Consider the following 27,753-nt stretch of genomic DNA (forward strand, 5'->3'; position numbering starts at 1 on the left):
CTAGGCTGGGGGGGGGGGTGGGGCAGCGCGCCTGCGCGGGTGCCGGCCGGCCGGCCGCCGGCAAGGGTTCGAGGCTCAGCGCGCCTGCGCGGGTGCCGGCCGGCACGGGCAGAGGGGTTGGGGTTCAGCGCGCCTGCGCGGGTGCCGGCCGGCTGCCGGCACGGGCCGAGGGTTGCTCCCAGGCCGAGTCAGCTCGCTGAGCGGATGACGTTGGTGGGCGGGGAAGGGGGGGGAAAGAACGGCGCTGCGCGCGCAGGGCCCCGCCCCCGGCCCCGCCCCCTGAATGACCTCCCCGGACCCAGGCGCCGGAGCCTCAGTCTGCGGCTGGACGGCGAGGGAGCCGCATCCGGTGAGTGGGGAGGGGGAGGGGAAGCCCAGGGCAGCAAGAGGGGGCAATACACAGAGAGAGAGGGAGACCCTGAGCAGTGCCAAGATACACATTAATGTAACCATTGCACACTGGGCAGGCCCGCCCCCCCCCCCACTCTCCCCCCCCCCCACCCCCGGATGCGCGCCCGTCGATCGGCGCGATCGCCCCCCAAGTCCATCGCCGTCCCCTCGATCACCAAACTCCGCTCCCTGGATCACCAAACTCCACTCCCTCAATCACCAAACTCCGCTCCCTGGATCAACAAACTCCACTCCCTCGATCGCCAAACTCCGCTCCCTCGATCACCAAACTCCGCTCCCTCGATCGCCAAACTCCGCTCCCTGGATCACCAAACTCCGCTCCCTCGATCGCCAAACTCCGCTCCCTCGATCACCAAACTCCGCTTCCTCGATCACCAAACTCCGCTCCCTCGATCGCCAAACTCCGCTCCCTCAATCACCAAACTCCGCTCTCTCAATCACCAAACTCCGCTCCCTCAATCACCAAACCCCGCTCTCTCAATCGCCAAACTCCGCTCTCTCAATCACCAAACTCCGCTCTCTCAATCGCCAAACTCCGCTCCCTGGATCACCAAACTCCACTCCCTCAATCACCAAACCCCGCTCTCTCAATCGCCAAACTCCGCTCCCTGGATCACCAAACTCCACTCCCTCAATCACCAAACCCCGCTCTCTCAATCGCCAAACTCCGCTCCCTGGATCACCAAACTCCGCTCCCTCGATCGCCAAAATCCGCTCCCTCGATCGCCAAACTCCGCTCCCTCGATCGCCAAACTCCGCTCCCTCGATCGCCAAAATCCGCTCCCTCGATCGCCAAACTCCGCTCCCTCGATCGCCAAACTCCGCTCCCTCGATCGCCAAACTCCGCTCCCTCGATCGCCAAACTCCGCTCCCTCAATCACCAAACTCCGCTCCCTCAATCACCAAACTCCGCTCCCTCTATCACCAAACTCCGCTCCCTCAATCGCCAAACTCCGCTCCCTCAATCACCAAACTCCGCTCCCTCAATCACCAAACTCCGCTCCCTCAATCACCAAACTCCGCTCCCTCAATCACCAAACTCCGCTCCCTCTATCACCAAACTCCGCTCTCTCAATCGCCAAACTCTGCTCCCTCAATCACCAAACTCCGCTCCCTCAATCACCAAACTCCGCTCCCTCTATCACCAAACTCCGCTCTCTCAATCACCAAACTCCGCTCCCTCTATCACCAAACTCCGCTCTCTCAATCGCCAAACTCCGCTCCCTGGATCACCAAACTCCACTCCCTCAATCACCAAACTCCGCTCTCTCAATCACCAAACTCCGCTCCCTCGATCGCCAAACTCCGCTCCCTGGATCACCAAACTCCGCTCCCTCAATCGCCAAACTCCGCTCCCTCAATCGCCAAACTCCGCTCCCTCAATCGCCAAACTCCGCTCCCTCAATCGCCAAACTCCGCTCCCTCAATCGCCAAACTCCGCTCCCTCAATCGCCAAACTCCGCTCCCTCGATCGCCAAACTCCGCTCCCTCGATCGCCAAACTCCGCTCCCTCGATCGCCAAACACCGCTCCCTCGATCGCCAAACTCCGCTCCCTCAATCACCAAACTCCGTTCCCTCTATCACCAAACTCCGCTCCCTCGATCGCCAAACTCCGCTCCCTGGATCGCCAAACTCCGCTCCCTCTATCACCAAACTCCGCTCCCTGGATCGCCAAACTCCGCTCCCTCAATCGCCAAACTCCGCTCTCTCAATCACCAAACTCCGCTCCCTCAATCACCAAACTCCGCTCTCTCAATCGCCAAACTCCGTTCCCTGGATCACCAAACTCCACTCCCTCAATCACCAAACTCCGCTCCCTCAATCGCCAAACTCCGCTCTCTCAATCACCAAACTCCGCTCCCTCGATCGCCAAACTCCGCTCTCTCAATCACCAAACTCCGCTCCCTAGATCGCCAAACTCCACTCCCTGGATCACCAAACTCCACTCCCTCAATCACCAAACTCCGCTCTCTCAATCACCAAACTCTGCTCCCTCGATCACCAAACTCCGCTCCCTCTATCACCAAACTCCGCTCCCTGGATCACCAAACTCCACTCCCTGGATCACCAAACTCCCCTCCCTCAATCACCAAACTCCGCTCCCTCGATCACCAAACTCCACTCCCTCAATCACCAAACTCCGCTCTCTCTATCACCAAACTCCGCTCCCTGGATCGCCAAACTCCGCTCCCTCAATCACCAAACTCCGCTCCCTCAATCACCAAACTCCGCTCCTTCAATCACCAAACTCCGCTCCCTCGATCGCCAAACTCCGCTCCCTCTATCACCAAACTCCGCTCCCTCAATCACCAAACTCCGCTCCCTCAATCACCAAACTCCGCTCACTCAATCACCAAACTCCGCTCCCTCGATCGCCAAACTCCGCTCCCTCGATCGCCAAACTCCGCTCCCTCAATCACCAAACTCCGCTCCCTCAATCACCAAACTCCGCTCCCTCTATCACCAAACTCCGCTCTCTCAATCGCCAAACTCTGCTCCCTCAATCACCAAACTCCGCTCCCTCAATCACCAAACTCCGCTCCCTCTATCACCAAACTCCGCTCTCTCAATCACCAAACTCCGCTCCCTCTATCACCAAACTCCGCTCTCTCAATCGCCAAACTCCGCTCCCTGGATCACCAAACTCCACTCGCTCAATCACCAAACTCCGCTCTCTCAATCACCAAACTCCGCTCCCTCGATCGCCAAACTCCGCTCCCTGGATCACCAAACTCCGCTCCCTCAATCGCCAAACTCCGCTCCCTCAATCGCCAAACTCCGCTCCCTCAATCGCCAAACTCCGCTCCCTCAATCGCCAAACTCCGCTCCCTCAATCGCCAAACTCCGCTCCCTCGATCGCCAAACTCCGCTCCCTCGATCGCCAAACTCCGCTCCCTCGATCGCCAAACACCGCTCCCTCGATCGCCAAACTCCGCTCCCTCGATCACCAAACTCCGTTCCCTCTATCACCAAACTCCGCTCCCTCGATCGCCAAACTCCGCTCCCTGGATCGCCAAACTCCGCTCCCTCTATCACCAAACTCCGCTCCCTGGATCGCCAAACTCCGCTCCCTGGATCACCAAACTCCGCTCCCTGGATCGCCAAACTCCGCTCCCTCAATCGCCAAACTCCGCTCTCTCAATCACCAAACTCCGCTCCCTCAATCACCAAACTCCGCTCTCTCAATCGCCAAACTCCGTTCCCTGGATCACCAAACTCCACTCCCTCAATCACCAAACTCCGCTCCCTCAATCGCCAAACTCCGCTCTCTCAATCACGAAACTCCGCTCCCTCGATCGCCAAACTCCGCTCTCTCAATCACCAAACTCCGCTCCCTAGATCGCCAAACTCCACTCCCTGGATCACCAAACTCCACTCCCTCAATCACCAAACTCCGCTCTCTCAATCACCAAACTCTGCTCCCTCGATCACCAAACTCCGCTCCCTCTATCACCAAACTCCGCTCCCTCTATCACCAAACTCCGCTCCCTGGATCGCCAAACTCCGCTCCCTCAATCACCAAACTCCGCTCCCTCAATCACCAAACTCCGCTCCTTCAATCACCAAACTCCGCTCCCTGGATCACCAAACTCCACTCCCTCAATCACCAAACTCCGCTCTCTCAATCACCAAACTCCGCTCCCTCGATCGCCAAACTCCGCTCCCTCAATCACCAAACCCCGCTCCCTCAATCACCAAACTCCGCTCTCTCAATCGCCAAACTCCGCTCCCTGGATCACCAAACTCCGCTCCCTCGATCGCCAAACTCCGCTCCCTCGATCGCCAAACTCCGCTCCCTCGATCACCAAACTCCGCTCCCTGGATCACCAAACTCCGCTCCCTCGATCGCCAAACACCGCTCCCTGGATCAACAAACTCCACTCCCTCGATCGCCAAACTCCGCTCCCTCGATCACCAAACTCCGCTCCCTCTATCACCAAACTCCGCTCCCTGGATCACCAAACTCCGCTCGCTCTATCACCAAACTCCGCTCCCTCGATCACCAAACTCCGCTCCCTCGATCACCAAACTCCGCTCTCTCAATCACCAAACTCCGCTCCCTCAATCACAAAACTCCGCTCCCTCGATCACCAAACTCCGCTCCCTCTATCACCAAACTCCGCTCCCTGGATCACCAAACTCCGCTCCCTCTATCACCAAACTCCGCTCCCTCAATCACCAAACTCCGCTCCCTCGATCACCAAACTCCGCTCTCTCAATCACCAAACTCCGCTCCCTCGATCACCAAACTCCGCTCTCTCAATCACCAAACTCCGCTCCCTCTATCACCAAACTCCGCTCCCTCGATCACCAAACTCCGCTCCCTGGATCACCAAACTCCACTCCCTCAATCACCAAACTCCGCTCTCTCAATCACAAACTCCGCTCCCTCAATCACCAAACTCCGCTCTCTCAATCGCCAAACTCCGCTCCCTGTATCACCAAACTCCACTCCCTCAATCACCAAACTCCGCTCTCTCAATCACCAAACTCCGCTCCCTCAATCACCAAACTCCGCTCCCTCAATCACCAAACTCCGCTCTCTCAATCGCCAAACTCCGCTCCCTGGATCACCAAACTCCACTCCCTCAATCAAAAAACTCCGCTCCCTCTATCACCAAACTCCGCACCCTCTATCACCAAACTCCGCTCCCTCTATCACCAAACTCCGCTCCCTGGATCACCAAACTCCGCTCCCTCGATCGCCAAACTCCGCTCCCTCGATCGCCAAACTCCGCTCCCTCGATCGCCAAACTCCGCTCCCTGGATCACCAAACTCCGCTCCCTCAATCACCAAACTCCACTCCCTCGATCACCAAACTCCACTCCCTGGATCACCAAACTCCGCTCCCTCGATCGCCAAACTCCGCTCCCTCGATCACCAAACACCACTCCCTGGATCACCAAACTCTGCTCCCTCGATCACCAAACTCCACTCCCTCAATCACCAAACACCGCTCCCTCGATCACCAAACACCACTCCCTGGATCACCAAACTCTGCTCCCTCGATCGCCAAACTCCGCTCCCTCGATCACCAAACTCCGTTCCCTGGATCACCAAACTCCACTCCCTCAATCACCAAACTCCGCTCCCTCAATCGCCAAACTCCGCTCTCTCAATCACCAAACTCCGCTCCCTCGATCGCCAAACTCCGCTCTCTCAATCACCAAACTCCGCTCCCTAAATCGCCAAACTCCACTCCCTGGATCACCAAACTCCGCTCCCTCAATCGCCAAACTCCGCTCTCTCAATCACCAAACTCCACTCCCTCAATCACCAAACTCCGCTCTCTCAATCACCAAACTCTGCTCCCTCGATCACCAAACTCCGCTCCCTCTATCACCAAACTACGCTCCCTGGATCACCAAACTCCACTCCCTGGATCACCAAACTCCCCTCCCTCGATCACCAAACTCCGCTCCCTCGATCACCAAACTCCACTCCCTCAATCACCAAACTCCGCTCTCTCTATCACCAAACTCCGCTCCCTGGATCGCCAAACTCCGCTCCCTCAATCACCAAACTCCGCTCCCTCAATCACCAAACTCCGCTCTTTCAATCACCAAACTCCGCTCCCTGGATCACCAAACTCCACTCCCTCAATCACCAAACTCCGCTCTCTCAATCACCAAACTCCGCTCCCTCGATCGCCAAACTCCGCTCCCTCAATCACCAAACCCCGCTCTCTCAATCACCAAACTCCGCTCCCTCAATCACAAAACTCCGCTCTCTCAATCGCCAAACTCCGCTCCCTGGATCACCAAACTCCACTCCCTCAATCACCAAACTCCGCTCTCTCAATCACCAAACTCCGCTCCCTCAATCACCAAACTCCGCTCTCTCAATCGCCAAACTCCGCTCCCTGTATCACCAAACTCCACTCCCTCAATCACCAAACTCCGCTCTCTCAATCACCAAACTCCGCTCCCTCAATCACCAAACTCCACTCCCTCAATCACCAAACTCCGCTCTCTCGATCGCCAAACTCCGCTCCCTCAATCACCAAACTCCGCTCCCTCTATCACCAAACTCCGCTCCCTGGATCACCAAACTCCGCTCCCTCGATCGCCAAACTCCGCTCCCTCGATCGCCAAACTCCGCTCCCTCGATCGCCAAACTCCGCTCCCTGGATCACCAAACTCCGCTCCCTCAATCACCAAACTCCACTCCCTCGATCACCAAACTCCACTCCCTGGATCACCAAACTCCGCTCCCTCGATCGCCAAACTCCGCTCCCTCGATCACCAAACACCACTCCCTGGATCACCAAACTCTGCTCCCTCGATCACCAAACTCCACTCCCTCAATCACCAAACACCGCTCCCTCGATCACCAAACACCACTCCCTGGATCACCAAACTCTGCTCCCTCGATCGCCAAACTCCGCTCCCTCGATCACCAAACTCCACTCCCTCGATCACCAAACACCGCTCCCTCAATCACCAAACTCCGCTCCCTCGATCACCAAACTCCGCTCCCTCAATCACCAAACTCCGCTCCCTCGATCGCCAAACACCGCTCCCTGGATCACCAAACTCTGCTCCCTCGATCGCCAAACTCCGCTCCCTCGATCACCAAACTCCACTCCCTCGATCACCAAACAGCACTCTCTGGATCACCAAACCCCGCTCCCTCGATCGCCAAACTCCGCTCCCTGGATCACCAAACTCCACTCCCTCAATCACCAAACTCCGCTCCCTCTATCACCAAACTCCGCTCCCTCAATCACCAAACTCCGCTCCCTCGATCGCCAAACTCCGCTCCCTCGATCAACAAACTCCGCTCCCTCGATCAACAAACTCCGCTCCCTCGATCAACAAACTCCGCTCCCTGGATCACCAAACTCCGCTCCCTCAATCACCAAACTCCGCTCCCTCGATCGCCAAACTCCGCTCCCTGGATCACCAAACTCCGCTCCCTCAATCACCAAACTCCGCTCTCTCAATCACCAAACTCCGCTCCCTGGATCACCAAACTCCGCTCCCTCAATCACCAAACTCCACTCCCTCTATCACCAAACTCCACTCCCTCTATCACCAAACTCCGCTCCCTCAATCACCAAACTCCGCTCCCTCTATCACCAAACTCCGCTCCCTCAATCACCAAACTCCGCTCCCTCTATCACCAAACTCCGCTCCCTCAATCACCAAACTCCGCTCCCTCAATCACCAAACTCCACTCCCTCGATCACCAAACTCCGCTCCCTCTATCACCAAACTCCGCTCTCTCAATCGCCAAACTCCGCTCCCTCTATCACCAAACTCCGCTCCCTCAATCACCAAATTCCGCTCCCTCTATCACCAAACTCCGCTCCCTCAATCACCAAACTCCGCTCCCTCAATCACCAAACTCCACTCCCTCGATCACCAAACTCCACTCCCTCGATCACCAAACTCCGCTCCCTCTATCACCAAACTCCGCTCTCTCAATCGCCAAACTCCGCTCCCTCAATCACCAAACTCCGCTCCCTCAATCACCAAACTCCGCTCCCTCAATCACCAAACTCCACTCCCTCGATCACCAAACTCCGCTCCCTCTATCACCAAACTGCGCTGCCGGCGACAGATAAACTCACAGATTGTGGCGCGGATTCCTTAGCCAATCAACCGCGGGATCGAGGGGTCAATTTATATCCGTCAATGTTATTCTATAAACCACCCCGAACCCCTCGATTAGATTCCAGTCTGTAACTCACTCCCGGGGATCTGTTATTCTATATATAAACCACCCCGAACCCCTCGATTAGATTCCAGTCTGTAACTCACTCCCGGGTATCTGTAATTCTATATATAAACCATCCCGAACCCCTCGATTAGATTCCAGTCTGTAACTCACTCCCGGGTATCTGTTATTCTATATATAAACCACCCCGAACCCCTCGATTAGATTCCAGTCTGTAACTCACTCCCGGGTATCTGTTATTCTATATATAAACCATCCCGAACCCCTCGATTAGATTCCAGTCTGTAACTCACTCCCGGGTATCTGTAATTCAATATATAAACCACCCCGAAACCCTCGATTAGATTCCAGTCTGTAACTCACTCCCGGGTATCTGTTATTCTATATATAAACCACCCCGAACCCCTCGATTAGATTCCAGTCTGTAACTCACTCCCGGGTATCTGTTATTCTGTATATAAACCATCCTGAACCCCTCGATTAGATTCCAGTTTGTAACTCACTCCCGGGTCTCTGTTATTCAAGAAATAAACCAGCCTGAACCCCTCGATTAGATTCCAGTCTGTAACTCACTCCCGGGAATCTGTTATTCTATATATAAACCACTCTGAACCCCTCGATTAGATTCCAGTCTGTAACTCACTCCCGGGTATCTGTTATTCTATATATAAACCACCCCGAACCCCTCGATTAGATTCCAGTCTGTAACTCACTCCCGGGTATCTGTTATTCTATATATAAACCACCCCGAACCCCTCGATTAGATTCCAGTCTGTAACTCACTCCCGGGTATCTGTTATTCTATATGTAAACTATCCTGAAACACTCGGTTAGATTCCAGTCTGTAACTCACTCCCGGGTATCTGTTGTTCTACATATAAACCACCCCGAACCCCTCGATTAGATTCCAGTCTGTAACTCACTCCCGGGTATCTGTTATTCTATATATAAACCATCCCGAACCCCTCGATTAGATTCCAGTCTGTAACTCACTCCCGGGTATCTGTTATTCTATATATAAACCACCCCGAACCCCTCGATTAGATTCCAGTCTGTAACTCACTCCCGGGTATCTGTTATTCTATATATAAAACTATCCCGAACCCCGCGATTAGATTCCAGTCTGTAACTCACTCCCGGGTATCTGTTATTCTATATCTCAACATCCCCGAACCCCTCGATTAGATTCCAGTCTGTAACTCACTCCCGGGTATCTGTTATTCTATATATAAACCAGCCTCAACCCCTCGATTAGATTCCAGTCTGTAACTCACCCCCGGGTATCTGTTATTCTATATATAAACCACCCCGAACCCCTCGATTAGATTCCAGTCTGTAACTCACTCCCGGGTATCTGTTATTCTATATATAAACCATCCTGAACCCCTCGATTAGATTCCTGTCTGTAACTCACTCCCGGGTATCTGTTATTCTACATATAAACCACCCTGAATCCCTCGATTAGATTCCAGTCTGTAACTCACTCCCGGGTATCTGTTATTCTATATATAAACCAGCCTGAACCCCTCGATTAGATTCCAGTCTGTAACTCACTCCCGGGTATCTGTTATTCTATATATAAACCACCCCGAACCCCTCGATTAGATTCCAGTCTGAAACTCACTCCCGGGTATCTGTTATTCTATATATAAACCACCCTGAACCCCTCGATTAGATTCCAGTCTGTAACTCACTCCCGGGTATCTGTTATTCTATATATAAACCATCCTCAACCCCTCGATTAGATTCCAGTCTGTAACTCACTCCCGGGTATCTGTTATTCTATATATAAACCACCCCGAAACCCTCGATTAGATTCCAGTCTGTAACTCACTCCCGGGTATCTGTTATTCTATATATAAACCACCCCGAAACCCTCGATTAGATTCCAGTCTGTAACTCACTCCCGGGTATCTGTTATTCTATATATAAACACCCCGAACCCCTCGATTAGATTCCAGTCTGTAACTCACTCCCGGGTATCTGTTATTCTATATATAGACCAACCTGAACCCCTCGATTAGATTCCAGTCTGTAACTCACTCCCGGGTATCTGTTATTCTATATATAAACCACCCCGAACACCTCGATTAGATTCCAGTCTGTAACTCACTCCCGGGAATCTGTTATTCTATATATAAACCACCCTGAACCCCTCGATTAGATTCCAGTCTGTAACTCACTCCCGGGTATCTGTTATTCTATATATAAACCACCCTGAACCCCTCGATTAGATTCCAGTCTGTAACTCACTCCCGGGTATCTGTTATTCTATATGTAACCCACCCCGAACCCCTCGATTAGATTCCAGTCTGTAGCTCACTCCCGGGTATCTGTTATTCTATATATAAACCACCCCGAACCCCTCGATTAGATTCCAGTCTGTAACTCACTCCCGGGTATCTGTTATTCTATATATAAACCACCCTGAACCCCTCGATTAGATTCCAGTCTGTAACTCACTCCCGGGTCTCTGTTATTCTATATATAAACCACCCTGAACCCCTCGATTAGATTCCAGTCTGTAACTCACTCCCGGGTATCTGTTATTCTATATATAAACCACCCTGAACCCCTCGATTAGATTCCAGTCTGTAACTCACTCCCGGGTATCTGTTATTCTGTATATAACACACCCCGAACCCCTCGATTAGATTCCAGTCTGTAACTCACTCCCGGGTATCTGTTATTCTGTATATAAACCACCCCGAACCCCTCGATTAGATTCCAGTCTGAAACTCACTCCCGGGTATCTGTTATTCTATATATAAACCACCCTGAACCCCTCGATTAGATTCCAGTCTGTAACTCACTCCCGGGTATCTGTTATTCTATATATAAACCACCCTGAACCCCTCGATTAGATTCCAGTCTGTAACTCACTCCCGGGTATCTGTTATTCTATATATAAACCACCCCGAACCCCTCGATTAGATTCCAGCCTGTAACTCACTCCCGGGTATCTGTTATTCTATATATAAACCACCCCGAACCGCTCGATTAGATTTCAGTCTGTAACTCACTCCCGGGTATCTGTTATTCTGTATATTAACCACCCCGAACCCCTCGATCAGATTCCAGTCTGTAACTCACTCTCGGGTATCTGTTATTCTATATATAAACCACCCCGAACCCCTCGATTAGATTCCAGTCTGTAACTCACTCCCGGGTATCTGTTATTCTATATATAACCCACCCCGAACCCCTCGATTAGATTCCAGTCTGTAGCTCACTCCCGGGTATCTGTTATTCTATATATAAACCACCCCGAACCCCTCGATTAGATTCCAGTCTGTAACTCACTCCCGGGTATCTGTTATTCTATATATAAACCACCCCGAACCCCTCGATTAGATTCCAGTCTGAAACTCACTCCCTGGTATCTGTTATTCTATATATAAACCACCCCGAACCCCTCGATTAGATTCCAGTCTGTAACTCACTCCCGGGTATCTGTTATTCTATATATAAACCACCCCGAACCCCTCGATTAGATTCCAGTCTGTAACTCACTCCCGGGTATCTGTTATTCTATATATAAACCACCCTGAACCCCTCGATTAGATTCCAGTCTGTAACTCACTCCCGGGTATCTGTTATTCTATATATAAACCACCCCGAACCCCTCGATTAGATTCCAGTCTGTAACTCACTCCCGAGTATCTGTTATTCTATATATAAACCACCCCGAACCCCTCGATTAGATTCCAGTCTGTAACTCACTCCCGGGTATCTGTTATTCTATATATAAACCACCCTGAACCCCTCGATTAGATTCCAGTCTGTAACTCACTCCCGGGTCTCTGTTATTCTATATATAAACCACCCTGAACCCCTCGATTAGATTCCAGTCTGTAACTCACTCCCGGGTATCTGTTATTCTGTATATAAACCACCCCGAACCCCTCGATTAGATTCCAGTCTGAAACTCACTCCCGGGTATCTGTTATTCTGTATATAAACCACCCCGAACCCCTCGATTAGATTCCAGTCTGTAACTCACTCCCGGGTATCTGTTATTCTAGAGATAAACCACCCCGAACCGCTCGATTAGATTTCAGTCTGTAACTCACTCCCGGGTATCTGTTATTCTGTATATTAACCACCCCGAACCCCTCGATCAGATTCCAGTCTGTAACTCACTCTCGGGTATCTGTTATTCTATATATAAACCACCCCGAACCCCTCGATTAGATTCCAGTCTGTAACTCACTCCCGGGTATCTGTTATTCTATATATAAACCACCCTGAACACCTCGATTAGATTCCAGTCTGTAACTCACTCCCGGGTATCTGTTATTCTATATATAAACCACCCCGAACCCCTCGATTAGATTCCAGTCTGTAACTCACTCCCGGGTATCTGTTATTCTATATATAAACCACCCTGAACCCCTCGATTAGATTCCAGTGTGTAACTCACTCCCGGGTATCTGTTATTCTATATATAAATCACCCCGAACCCCTCGATTAGATTCCAGTCTGTAACTCACTCCCGGGTATCTGTTATTCTATATATAAACCACCCTGAACACCCTCGATTAGATTCCAGTCTGTGACTCACTCCCGGGTATCTGTTATTCTATACATAAACCACTCTGAACCCCTCGATTAGATTCCAGTCTGTAACTCACTCCCGGGTATCTGTTATTATATATATAAACCATCCCGAACCCCTCGATTAGATTCCAGTCTGTAACTCACTCCCGGGTATCTGTTATTCTATATATAAACCATCCCGAACCCCGCGATTAATTCCAGTCTGTAACTCACTCCCGGGTATCTGTTATTCTAGATATAAACCAGCCTGAACCCCTCGATTAGATTCCAGTGTGTAACTCACTCCCGGGTATCTGTTATTCTATATATAAACCACCCCGAACCCCTCGATTAGATTCCAGTCTGTAACTCACTCCCGGGTCTCTGTTATTCTATATATAAACCATCCCGAACCCCTCGATTAGATTCCAGTCTGTAACTCACTCCCGGGTATCTGTTATTCTATATATAAACCATCCTGAACCCCTCGATTAGATTCCAGTCTGTAACTCACTCCCGGGTATCTGTTATTCTATATATAAACCACCCTGAACCCCTCGATTAGATTCCAGTCTGTAACTCACTCCCGGGTATCTGTTATTCTATATATAAACCACCCCGAACCCCTCGATTAGATTCCAGTCTGTAACTCACTCCCGGGTATCTGTTATTCTGTATATAAACCACCCCGAACCCCTCGATTAGATTCCAGTCTGTAACTCACTCCCGGGTATCTGTTATTCTATATATAAACCACCCCGAACCCCTCGATTAGATTCCAGTCTGGAACTCACTCCCGGGTATCTGTTATTCTATATATAAACCAGCCTGAACCCCTCGATTAGATTAAAGTCTGTAACTCACTCCCGGGTATCTGTTATTCTAGATATAAACCACCCTGAACCCCTCGATTAGATTCCAGTCTGTAACTCACTCCCGGGTATCTGTTATTCTATATATAAACCACCCCGAACCCCTCGATTAGATTCCAGTCTGGAACTCACTCCCGGGTATCTGTTATTCTATATATAAACCAGCCTGAACCCCTCGATTAGATTAAAGTCTGTAACTCACTCCCGGGTATCTGTTATTCTATATATAAACCACCCTGAACCCCTCGATTAGATTCCAGTCTGTAACTCACTCCCGGGTATCTGTTATTCTATATATAACCCACCCCGAACCCCTCGATTAGATTCCAGTCTGAAACTCACTCCCGATTATCTGTTATTCTATATATAAACTATCCTGAACCCCTCGATTAGATTCCAGTCTGTAACTCACTCCCGGGTATCTGTTATTCTATTTATCAACCACCCTGAACCCCTCGATTAGATTCCAGTCTGTAACTCACTCCCGGGTATCTGTTATTCTATGTATAACCCACCCCGAACCCCTCGATTAGATTCCAGTCTGTAACTCACTCCCGGGTACCTGTTATTCTATATATAAACCCCCCCGAACCCCACGATTAGATTCCAGTCTGTAACTCACTCCCGGGTATCTGTTATTCTATATATAAACCACCCTGAACCCCTCGATTAGATTCCAGTCTGTAACTCACTCCCGGGTATCTGTTATTCTATATATAAACCACCCCAAACCCCTCGATTAGATTCCAGTCTGTAACTCACTCCCGGGTATCTGTTATTCTATATATAAACCACCCTGAACCCCTCGATTAGATTCCAGTGTGTAACTCACTCCCGGGTATCTGTTATTCTATATATAAACCACCCCGAACCCCTCGATTAGATTCCAGTCTGTAACTCACTCCCGGGTCTCTGTTATTCTGTATATAAACCATCCCGAACCCCTCAATTAGATTCCAGTCTGTAACTCACTCCCGAGCACCTGTTATTCTATATATAAACCACCCCGAACCCGTCGATTAGATTCCAGTCTGTAACTCACTCCCGGGTATCTGTTATTCTGTATATAAACCATCCCGAACCCCTCAATTAGATTCCAGTCTGTAACTCACTCCCGAGCACCTGTTATTCTATATATAAACCACCCCGAACCCCTCGATTAGATTCCAGTCTGTAACTCACTCCCGGGAATCTGTTATTCTGTATATAAACCACCCCGAACCCCTCGATTATATTCCAGTCTGTAACTCACTCCCGGGTATCTGGTATTCTATATAAAGCCACCCTGAACCCCTCGATTAGATTCCAGTCTGTAACTCACTCCCGGTTATCGGTTATTCTGTATATAAACCACCCCGAACCCCTCGATTAGATTCCAGTCTGTAACTCACTCCCGGGTATCTGTTATTCTATATATAAACCATCCCGAACCCCTCAATTAGATTCCAGTCCGTAACTCACTCCCGGGTATCTGTTATTCTCTATATAAACCACCCCGAACCCCTCGATTAGATTCCAGTCTGTAACTCACTCCCGGGTATCTGTTATTCTATATATAAACCATCCTGAACCCCTCGATTAGATTCCAGTCTGTAACTCACTCCCGGGAATCTGTTATTCTATATATAAACCACCCCGAACCCCTCGATTAGATTCCAGTGTGTAACTCACTCCCGGGTATCTGTTATTCTATATATAAAAAAACACCCCGAACCCCTCGATTAGATTCCAGTCTGTAACTCACTCCCGGGTATCTGTTATTCTATATATAAACCACACTGAACCCCTCGATTAGATTCCAGTCTGTAACTCACTCCCGGTTATCGGTTATTCTATATATAAACCATCCCGAACCCCTCAATTAGATTCCAGTCCGTAACTCACTCCCGGGTATCTGTTATTCTCTATATAAACCACCCTGAACCCCTCGATTAGATTCCAGTCTGTAACTCACTCCCGGGTATCTGTTATTCTATTTATAAACCACCCCGAACCCCTCGATTAGATTCCAGTCTGCAACTCACTCCCGGGTATCTGTTATTCTATATATAAACCACACTGAACCCCTCAATTAGATTCCAGTCCGTAACTCACTCCCGGGTATCAGTTATTCTCTATATAAACCACCCCGAACCCCTCGATTAGATTCCTGTCTGTAACTCACTCCCGGATATCTTTTATTCTATATATAAACCAGCCTGAACCCCTCAATTAGATTCCAGTCTGTAACTCACTCCCGGGTATCTGTTATTCTATATATAAACCACCCCGAACCCCTCGATTAGATTCCAGTCTGTAACTCACTCCCGGGTATCTGTTATTCTATATATAAACCACGCTGAACCCCTCGATTAGATTCCAGTCTGAAACTCACTCCCGGGTATCTGTTATTCTATATATAAACCACCCTGAACCCCTCGATTAGATTCCAGTCTGTAACTCACTCCCGGGTATCTGTTACTCTGTATATAAACCACCACGAACCCCTCGATTAGATTCCAGTCTGTAACTCACTCCCGGGTCTCTGTTATTCTATATATAAACCACCCTGAACCCCTCGATTAGATTCCAGTGTGTAACTCACACCCGGGTATCTGTTATTCGATATATAAACCATCCCAAACCCCTCGATTAGATTCCAGTCTGTAACTCACTCCCGGGTACCTGTTATTCTATATATAAACCATCCCGAACCCCTCGATTAGATTCCAGTCTGTAACTCACTCCCGGGTATCTGTTATTCTATATATAAACCACCCCGAACCCCTCGATTAGATTCCAGTCTGTAACTCACTCCCGGGTATCTGTTATTCTATATATAAACCATCCCGAACCCCTCAATTAGATTCCAGTCTGTAACTCACTCCCGAGTATCTGTTATTCTATATATAAACCATCCCGAACCCCTCGATTAGATTCCAGTCTGTAACTCACTCCCGGGAATCTGTTATTCTATACATAAACCACCCCGAACCCCTCGATTAGATTCCAGTGTGTAACTCACTCCCGAGTATCTGTTATTCTATATAAAGCCATCCTGAACCCCTCGATTAGATTCCAGTGTGTAACTCACTCCCGGGTATCGGTTATTCTATATATAAACCATCCCGAACCCCTCGATTAGATTCCAGTCTGTAACTCACTCCCGGGTATCTGTTATTCTCTATATAAACCACCCCGAACCCCTCGATTAGATTCCAGTCTGTAACTCACTCCCGGGGATCTGTTATTCTATATATAAACCACCCCAAATCCCTCGATTAGATTCCAGCCTGTAACTCACTCCCGGGTATCTGTTATTCTATATATAAACCACCCCGAACCCCTCGATTAGATTCCAGTGTGTAACTCACACCCGGGTATCTGTTATTCTATTTATAAACCACCCCGAACCCCTCGATTAGATTCCAGTGTGTAACTCACACCCGGGTATCTGTTATTCTATTGATAAACCAACCTGAACACCCTCGATTAGATTCCAGTCTGTAACTCACTCCCGGGCATCTGTTATTCTATACATAAACCACTCTGAACCCCTCGATTAGATTCCAGTCTGTAACTCACTCCCGGGTATCTGTTATTCTATATATAAACCACCCTGAACCCCTCGATTAGATTCCAGTCTGTAACTCACTCCCGGGTATCTGTTATTCTATATATAAACCACCCCAAATCCCTCGATTAGATTCCAGTCTGTAACTCACTCCCGGGTATCTGTTATTCTATATATAGACCATCCTGAACCCCTCGATTAGATTCCAGTCTGTAACTCTCTCCCGGGTATCTGTTATTCTATATATAAACCACCCTGAACCCCTCGATTAGATTCCAGTCTGTAACTCACTCCCGGGTATCTGTTATTCTATATATAAACTATCTTGAACCCCTCGATTAGATTCCAGTCTGTAACTCATTCCCGGGTATCTGTTATTCTGTATATAAACCACTCTGAACCCCTCGATTAGATTCCAGTCTGTAACTCACTCCCGGGTATCTGTTATTCTATTTATAAACCACCCCGAACCCCTCGATTAGATTCCAGTCTGTAACTCACTCCCGGGTATCTGTTATTCTATATATAAACCATCCCGAACCCCTCGATTAGATTCCAGTCTGTAACTCACTCCCGGGTATCTGTTATTCTATTTATAAACCACCCCGAACCCCTCGATTAGATTCCAGTGTGTAACTCACACCCGGGTATCTGTTATTCTATTGATTAACCAACCTGAACACCCTCGATTAGATTCCAGTCTGTAACTCACTCCCGGGTATCTGTTATTCTATACATAAACCACTCTGAACCCCTCGATTAGATTCCAGTCTGTAACTCACTCCCGGGTATCTGTTATTCTATATATAAACCACCCCAAATCCCACTCGATTAGATTCCAGTCTGTAACTCACTCCCGGGTATCTGTAATTCTATATATAAACCACCCTGAACCCCTCGATTCGATTCCAGTCTGTAACTCACTCCCGGGTATCTGTTATTCTATATATAAACCACCCTGAACCCCTCGATTAGATTCCAGTCTGTAACTCTCTCCCGGGTATCTGTTACTCTATATATAAACCACCCTGAACCCCTCGATTAGATTCCAGTCTGTAACTCACTCCCGGGTATCTGTTATTCTATATATAAACCACCCCAAATCCCACTCGATTAGATTCCAGTCTGTAACTCACTCCCGGGTATCTGTAATTCTATATATAAACCACCCTGAACCCCTCGATTAGATTCCAGTCTGTAACTCACTCCCGGGTATCTGTTATTCTATATATAAACCACCCCAAATCCCTCGATTAGATTCCAGTCTGTAACTCACTCCCGGGTGTCTGTTATTCTATATATAGACCATCCTGAACCCCTCGATTTGATTCCAGTCTGTAACTCACTCCCGGGTATCTGTTATTCTATATATAAACCACCCCGAACCTCGCGATTAGATTCCAGTCTGTAACTCACTCCCGGGTATCTGTTATTCTATATATAAACCACCCCGAACCACTCGATTAGATTCCAGTCTGTAACTCTCTCCCGGGTATCTGTTATTCTATATATAAACCACCCTGAACCCCTCGATTAGATTCTAGTCTGTAACGCACTCCCGGGTATCTGTTATTCTGTATATAAACCACCCCGAACCCCTCGATTAGGTTCCAGTCTGTAACTCACTCCCGGGAATCTGTTAGTCTATGTATAAACCATCCCGAACCCCTCGATTAGATTCCAGTCTGAAACTCACTCCCGGGTATCTGTTATTCTATATATAAACCATCCTGAACCCCTCGATTAGATTCCAGTCTGTAACTTACTCCCGGGTCTCTGTTATTCAATATATAAACCATCCTGAACCCCTCGATTAGATTCCAGTCTGTAACTTACTCCCGGGTATCTGTTATTCTATATATAAACCACCCCGAACCCCTCAATTAGATTCCAGTCTGTAACTCACTCCCGGGTATCTGTTATTCTATATATAAACCACCCCGAACCCCTCGATTAGATTCCAGTCTGTAACTCACTCCCGGGTATCTGTTATTCTATATATAAACCACCCCGAACCCCTCGATTAGATTCCAGCCTGTTACTCACTCCCGGGTATCTGTTATTCTATCTATAAACCACCCCGAAACCCTCGATTAGATTCCAGTCTGTAACTCACTCCCGGGTATCTGTTATTCTGTATATAAACCACCCCGAACCCCTCGATCAGATTCCAGTCTGTAACTCACTCTCGGGTATCTGTTATTCTATATCTAAACCACCCTGAACCCCCCGATTAGATTCCAGTCTGTAACTCACTCCCGGGTATCTGTTATTCTATATATAGACCACCCTGAACACCCTCGATTAGATTCCAGTCTGTAACTCACTCCCGGGTATCTGTTATTCTATACATAAACCACTCTGAACCCCTCGATTAGATTCCAGTCTGTAACTCACTCCCGGGTATCTGTTATTCTATATATAAACCATCCTGAACCCCTCGATTAGATCCCAGTCTGTAACTCACTCCCGGGTATCTGTTATTCTATATATAAACCATCCCGAACCCCGCGATTAATTCCAGTCTGTAACTCACTCCCGGGTATCTGTTATTCTATATATAAACCACCCCGAACCCCTCGATTAGATTCCAGTCTGTAACTCACTCCCGGGTATCTGTTATTCTATATATAAACCAGCCTGAACCCCTCGATTAGATTCTAGTCTGTAACTCACTCCCGGGTATCTGTTATTCTATATATAAACCACCCTGAACCCCTCGATTAGATTCCAGTCTGAAACTCACTCCCGATTATCTGTTATTCTATATATAAACTATCCTGAACCCCTCGATTAGATTCCAGTCTGTAACTCACTCCCGGGTATCTGTTATTCTATATATAAACCACCCTGAACCCCTCGATTAGATTCCTGTCTGTAACTCACTCCCGGGTATCTGTTATTCTATATATAAACCACCCCGAACCCCTCGATCAGATTCCTGTCTGTAACTCACTCCCGGGTATCTGTTATTCTATATATAAACCACCCTGAACCCCTCGATTAGATTCCAGTCTGAAACTCACTCCCGATTATCTGTTATTCTATATATGAACTATCCTGAACCCCTCGATTAGATTCCAGTCTGTAACTCACTCCCGGGTATCTGTTATTCTATATATAAACCACCCTGAACCCCTCGATTAGATTCCAGTCTGTAACTCACTCCCGGGTATCTGTTATTCTATATATAAACCACCCTGAACCCCTCGATTAGATTCCAGTCTGTAACTCACTCCCGGGTATCTGTTATTCTATGTATAACCCACCCCGAACCCCTCGATTAGATTCCAGTCTGTAACTCACTCCCGGGTATCTGTTCCCCGAACCCCTCGATTAGATTCCAGTCTGTAACTCACTCCCGGGTATCTGTTATTCTATATATAAACCACCCTGAACCCCTCGATTAGATTCCAGTCTGTAACTCACTCCCGGGTATCTGTTATTCTATATATAAACCACCCTGAACCCCTCGATTAGATTCCAGTCTGTAACTCTCTCCCGGGTATCTTTATTCTATATATAAACCACCCTGAACCCCTCGATTAGATTCCAGTCTGTAACTCACTCCCGGGTATCTGTTATTCTATATATAAACCACCCCGAACCCCTCGATTAGATTCCAGTCTGTAACTCACTCCCGAGTACCTGTTATTCTATATATAAACCACCCCAAACCCCTCGATTAGATTCCAGTCTGTAACTCACTCCCGGGAATCTGTTATTCTATACATAAACCACCCCGAACCCCTCGATTATATTCCAGTCTGTAACTCACTCCCGGGTATCTGTTATTCTATATAAAGCCATCCTGAACCCCTCAATTCGATTCCAGTCTGTAACTCACTCCCGGTTATCGGTTATTCTATATATAAACCATCCCGAACCCCTCGATTAGATTCCAGTCCGTAACTCACTCCCGGGTATCTGTTATTCTATATATAAACCACCCCGAACCCCTCGATTAGATTCCAGTCTGTAACTCACTCCCGGGTATCTGTTATTTTCTATATAAACCACCCCGAACCCCTCGATTAGATTCCTGTCTGTAACTCACTCCCGGGTATCTGTTATTCTATATATAAACCACCCCGAACCCCTCGATTAGATTCCTGTCTGTAACTCACTCCCGGGTATCTGTTATTCTATATATAAACCACACTGAACCCCTCGATTAGATTCCAGTCTGTAACTCACACCCGGGTATCTGTTATTCTATTTATAAACCAACCTGAACACCCTCGATTAGATTCCAGTCTGTAACTCACTCCCGGGTATCTGTTATTCTATATATAAACCACCCCAAACCCCTCGATTAGATTCCAGTCTGTAACTCACTCCCGGGAATCTGTTATTCTATACATAAACCACCCCGAACCCCTCGATTAGATTCCAGTCTGTAACTCACTCCCGGGTATCTGTTATTCTATATATAAACCATCCCGAACCCCTCAATTCGATTCCAGTCTGTAACTCACTCCCGAGTACCTGTTATTCTATATATAAACCACCCCAAACCCCTCGATTAGATTCCAGTCTGTAAGTCACTCCCGGGAATCTGTTATTCTATACATAAACCACCCCGAACCCCTCGATTATATTTCAGTCTGTAACTCACTCCCGGGTATCTGTTATTCTATATAAAGCCATCCTGAACCCCTCGATTAGATTCCAGTCTGTAACTCACTCCCGGTTTTCGGTTATTCTATATATAAACCATCCCGAACCCCTCGATTAGATTCCAGTCCGTAACTCACTCCCGGGTATCTGTTATTCTCTATATAAACCACCCCGAACCCCTCGATTAGATTCCTGTCTGTAACTCACTCCCGGGTATCTGTTATTCTATATATAAACCACCCCAAATCCCTCGATTCGATTCCAGTCTGTAACTCACTCCCGGGTATCTGTTATTCTATATATAAACCACACTGAACCCCTCGATTAGATTCCAGTCTGTCACACACACCCGGGTATCTGTTATTCTATTTATAAACCAACCTGAACACCCTCGATTAGATTCCAGTCTGTAACTCACTCCCGGGTATCTGTTATTCCATATATAAACCACCCCAAACCCCTCGATTAGATTCCAGTCTGTAACTCACTCCCGGGAATCTGTTATTCTATACATAAACCACCCCGAACCCCTCGATTATATTCCAGTCTGAAACTCACTCCCGATTATCTGTTATTCTATATATAAACTATCCTGAACCCCTCGATTAGATTCCAGTCTGTAACTCACTCCCGGGTATCTGTTATTCTATATATAAACCACCCTGAACCCCTCGATTAGATTCCAGTCTGTAACTCACTCCCGGGTATCTGTTATTCTATGTATAACCCACCCCGAACCCCTCGATTAGATTCCAGTCTGTAACTCACTCCCGGGTATCTGTTCCCCGAACCCCTCGATTAGATTCCAGTCTGTAACTCACTCCCGGGTATCTGTTATTCTATATATAAACCACCCTGAACCCCTCGATTAGATTCCAGTCTGTAACTCACTCCCGGGTATCTGTTATTCTATATATAAACCACCCCGAACCCCTCGATTAGATTCCAGTCTGTAACTCACTCCCGGGTATCTGTTATTCTATATATAAACCATCCCGAACCCCTCAATTAGATTCCAGTCGGTAACTCACTCCCGAGTACCTGTTATTCTATATATAAACCACCCCAAACCCCTCGATTAGATTCCAGTCTGGAACTCACTCCCGGGAATCTGTTATTCTATACATAAACCACCCCGAACCCCTCGATTATATTCCAGTCTGTAACTCACTCCCGGGTATCTGTTATTCTATATAAAGCCATCCTGAACCCCTCGATTAGATTCCAGTCTGTAACTCACTCCCGATTATCGGTTATTCTATATATAAACCATCCCGAACCCCTCGATTAGATTCCAGTCCGTAACTCACTCCCGGGTATCTGTTATTCTCTATATAAACCACCCCGAACCCCTCGATTAGATTCCTGTCTGTAACTCACTCCCGGGTATCTGTTATTCTATATATAAACCACCCCAAATCCCTCGATTAGATTCCAGTCTGCAACTCACTCCCGGGTATCTGTTATTCTATATATAAACCAACCTGAACACCCTCGATTAGATTCCAGTCTGTAACTCACTCCCGGGTATCTGTTATTCTATATATAAACCACCCCAAACCCCTCGATTAGATTCCAGTCTGTAACTCACTCCCGGGAATCTGTTATTCTATACATAAACCACCCCGAACCCCTCGATTATATTCCAGTCTGAAACTCACTCCCGATTATCTGTTATTCTATATATAAACTATCCTGAACCCCTCGATTAGATTACAGTCTGTAACTCACTCCCGGGTATCTGTTATTCTATATATAAACCACCCTGAACCCCTCGATTAGATTCCAGTCTGTAACTCAGTCCCGGGTATCTGTTATTCTGTATATAAACCACCCCGAACCCCTCGATTAGATTCCAGTCTGTAACTCACTCCCGGGTATCTGTTATTCTATATATAAACCACACCGAACCCCTCGATTAGATTCCAGTCTGAAACTCACTCCCGGGTATCTGTTATTCTATATATAAACCACCCCGAACCCCTCGATTAGATTCCAGTCTGTAACTCACTCCCGGGTATCTGTTATTCTATATATAAACTATCCTGAACCCCTCGATTAGATTCCAGTCTGTAACTCACTCCCGGGTATCTGTTATTCTATATATAAACCACCCTGAACCCCTCGATTAGATTCCAGTCTGTAACTCACTCCCGGGTATCTGTTATTCTATGTATAACCCACCCCGAACCCCTCGATTAGATTCCAGTCTGTAACTCACTCCCGGGTATCTGTTCCCCGAACCCCTCGATTAGATTCCAGTCTGTAACTCACTCCCGGGTATCTGTTATTCTATATATAAACCACCCTGAACCCCTCGATTAGATTCCAGTCTGTAACTCACTCCCGGGTATCTGTTATTCTATATATAAACCACCCCGAACCCCTCGATTAGATTCCAGTCTGTAACTCACTCCCGGGTATCTGTTATTCTATATATAAACCATCCCGAACCCCTCAATTAGATTCCAGTCGGTAACTCACTCCCGAGTACCTGTTATTCTATATATAAACCACCCCAAACCCCTCGATTAGATTCCAGTCTGTAACTCACTCCCGGGAATCTGTTATTCTATACATAAACCACCCCGAACCCCTCGATTATATTCCAGTCTGTAACTCACTCCCGGGTATCTGTTATTCTATATAAAGCCATCCTGAACCCCTCGATTAGATTCCAGTCTGTAACTCACTCCCGATTATCGGTTATTCTATATATAAACCATCCCGAACCCCTCGATTAGATTCCAGTCCGTAACTCACTCCCGGGTATCTGTTATTCTCTATATCAACCACCCCGAACCCCTCGATTAGATTCCTGTCTGTAACTCACTCCCGGGTATCTGTTATTCTATATATAAACCACCCCAAATCCCTCGATTAGATTCCAGTCTGCAACTCACTCCCGGGTATCTGTTATTCTATATATAAACCACACTGAACCCCTCGATTAGATTCCAGTCTGTAACTCTCTCCCGGGTATCTGTTATTCTATATATAAACCACCCCAAATCCCTCGATTAGATTCCAGTCTGCAACTCACTCTCGGGTATCTGTTATTCTATATATAAACCACCCCGAACCCCTCGATTAGATTCCAGTCTGTAACTCACTCCCGGGTATCTGTTATTCTATATATAAACCACCCCGAACCCCTCGATTAGATTCCTGTCTGTAACTCACTCCCGGGTATCTGTTATTCTATATATAAACCACCCCAAATCCCTCGATTAGATTCCAGTCTGCAACTCACTCTCGGGTATCTGTTATTCTATATATAAACCATCCTGAACCCCTCGATTAGATTCCAGTCTGTAACTCACTCCCGGGTATCTGTTATTCTATATATAAACCACCCTGAACCCCTCGATTAGATTCCAGTCTGTAACTCACTCCCGGGTATCTGTTATTCTATATATAAACCACCCCGAACCCCTCGATTAGATTCCAGTCTGTAACTCACACCCGGGTATCTGTTATTCTATATATAAACCACCCTGAACCCCTCGATTAGATTCCAGTCTGTAACTCACTCCCGGGTATCTGTTATTCTATATATAAACCACCCCGAACCCCTCGATTAAATTCCAGTGTGTAACTCACTCCCGGGAATCTGTTATTCTATATATAAACCAGCCTGAACCCCTCGATTAGATTCCAGTGTGTAACTCACTCCCGGGTATCTGTTATTCTATATATAAACCACCCCAAACCCCTCGATTAGATTCCAGTCTGTAACTCACTCCCGGGAATCTGTTATTCTATAATAAACCACCCCGAACCCCTCGATTATATTCCAGTCTGTAACTCACTCCCGGGTATCTGTTATTCTATATAAAGCCATCCTGAACCCCTCGATTAGATTCCAGTCTGTAACTCACTCCCGGTTATCGGTTATTCTATATATAAACCATCCCGAACCCCTCGATTAGATTCCAGTCCGTAACTCACTCCCGGGTATCTGTTATTCTCTATATAAACCACCCCGAACCCCTCGATTAGATTCCTGTCTGTAACTCACTCCCGGGTATCTGTTATTCTATATATAAACCACCCCAAATCCCTCGATTAGATTCCAGTCTGTAACTCACTCCCGGGTATCTGTTATTCTATATATAAACCACACTGAACCCCTCGATTAGATTCCAGTCTGTAACTCACACCCGGGTATCTGTTATTCTATTTATAAACCACACTGAACCCCTCGATTAGATTCCAGTCTGTAACTCACTCCCGGGTATCTGTTATTCTATATATAAACCATCCTGAACCCCTCAATTAGATTCCAGTCTGTAACTCACTCCCGGGTATCTGTTATTCTATATATAAACCACACTGAACCCCTCGATTAGATTCCAGTCTGTAACTCACTCCCGGGTATCTGTTATTCTATATATAAACCATCCTGAACCCCTCAATTAGATTCCAGTCTGTAACTCACTCCCGGGTATCTGTTATTCTATATATAAACCACCCCGAACCCCTCGATTAGATTCCTGTCTGTAACTCACTCCCGGGTATCTGTTATTCTATATATAACCCACCCCGAACCCCTCGATTAGATTCCAGTCTGTAACTCACTCCCGGGTATCTGTTATTCTATACATAAACCACACTGAACCACTCGATTAGATTCCAGTCTGTAACTCACTCCCGGGTATCTGTTATTCTATATATAAACCACCCCGAACCCCTCGATTAGATTCCAGTCTGTAACTCACTCCCGGGTATCTGTTATTCTATATATAAACCACCCTGAACCCCTCGATTAGATTCCAGTCTGTAACTCACTCCCGGGTATCTGTTATTCTATATATAAACCACCCCGAACCCCTCGATTAGATTCCAGTCTGTAACTCACTCCCGGGTATCTGTTATTCTATATATAAACCACCCTGAATCCCTCGATTAGATTCCAGTCGGTAACTCACTCCCGGGTATCTGTTATTCTATATATAAACCACCCTGAACCCCTCGATTAGATTCCAGTCTGAAGCTCACTCCCGGGTATCTGTTATTCTATATATAAACCACCCTGAACCCCTCGATTAGATTCCAGTCTGTAACTCACTCCCGGGTATCTGTTATTCTATATATAAACCACCCTGAACCCCTCGATTAGATTCCAGTCTGTAACTCACTCCCGGGTATCTGTTATTCTATATATAAACCATACTGAACCACTCGATTAGATTCCAGTCTGTAACTCACTCCCGGGTATCTGTTATTCTATATATAAACCACACTGAACCACTCGATTAGATTCCAGTCTGTAACTCACTCCCGGGTATCTGTTATTCTACATATAAACCACCCCGAACCCCTCGATTAGATTCCAGTCTGTAACTCACTCCCGGGTATCTGTTATTCTATATATAACCCACCCCGAACCACTCGATTAGATTCCAGTCTGTAACTCACACCCGGGTATCTGTTATTCTATTGATAAACCACCCTGAACCCCTCGATTAGATTCCAGTCTGTAACTCACTCCCGGGTATCTGTTATTCTATATATAGACCATCCTGAACCCCTCGATTAGATTCCAGTCTGTAACTCACTCCCGGGTATCTGTTATTCTATATATAAACCACCCCGAACCCCTCGATTAGATTCCTGTCTGTAACTCACTCCCGGGTATCTGTTATTCTATATATAAACCACCCCAAATCCCTCGATTAGATTCCAGTCTGCAACTCACTCTCGGGTATCTGTTATTCTATATATAAACCATCCTGAACCCCTCGATTAGATTCCAGTCTGTAACTCACTCCCGGGTATCTGTTATTCTATATATAAACCACCCTGAACCCCTCGATTAGATTCCAGTCTGTAACTCACTCCCGGGTATCTGTTATTCTATATATAAACCACCCCGAACCCCTCGATTAGATTCCAGTCTGTAACTCACACCCGGGTATCTGTTATTCTATATATAAACCACCCTGAACCCCTCGATTAGATTCCAGTCTGTAACTCACTCCCGGGTATCTGTTATTCTATATATAAACCACCCCGAACCCCTCGATTAAATTCCAGTGTGTAACTCACTCCCGGGAATCTGTTATTCTAT

General features: G+C 47.5%; 1 protein-coding gene across 1 annotated transcript in view; it reads left to right on the top strand.

Annotated features, from left to right (window-relative positions):
- The first annotated feature begins 226 nt into the window (after nt 1-226).
- LOC140399626 (probable N-acetyltransferase 14) overlaps nt 227-27,753 on the top strand; it is a 99,013-nt gene continuing 71,486 nt past the window's right edge. Inside the window, exon 1 of the mRNA XM_072489163.1 lies at nt 227-349. The gene's annotated coding sequence lies outside the window, so the exon portion shown is untranslated. The remainder of the gene's footprint in view (nt 350-27,753) is intronic.

This window comes from Scyliorhinus torazame, chromosome 23 (genome assembly GCF_047496885.1).
Source record: "Scyliorhinus torazame isolate Kashiwa2021f chromosome 23, sScyTor2.1, whole genome shotgun sequence".
NCBI classification, from domain to species: Eukaryota; Metazoa; Chordata; class Chondrichthyes; order Carcharhiniformes; family Scyliorhinidae; genus Scyliorhinus; species Scyliorhinus torazame.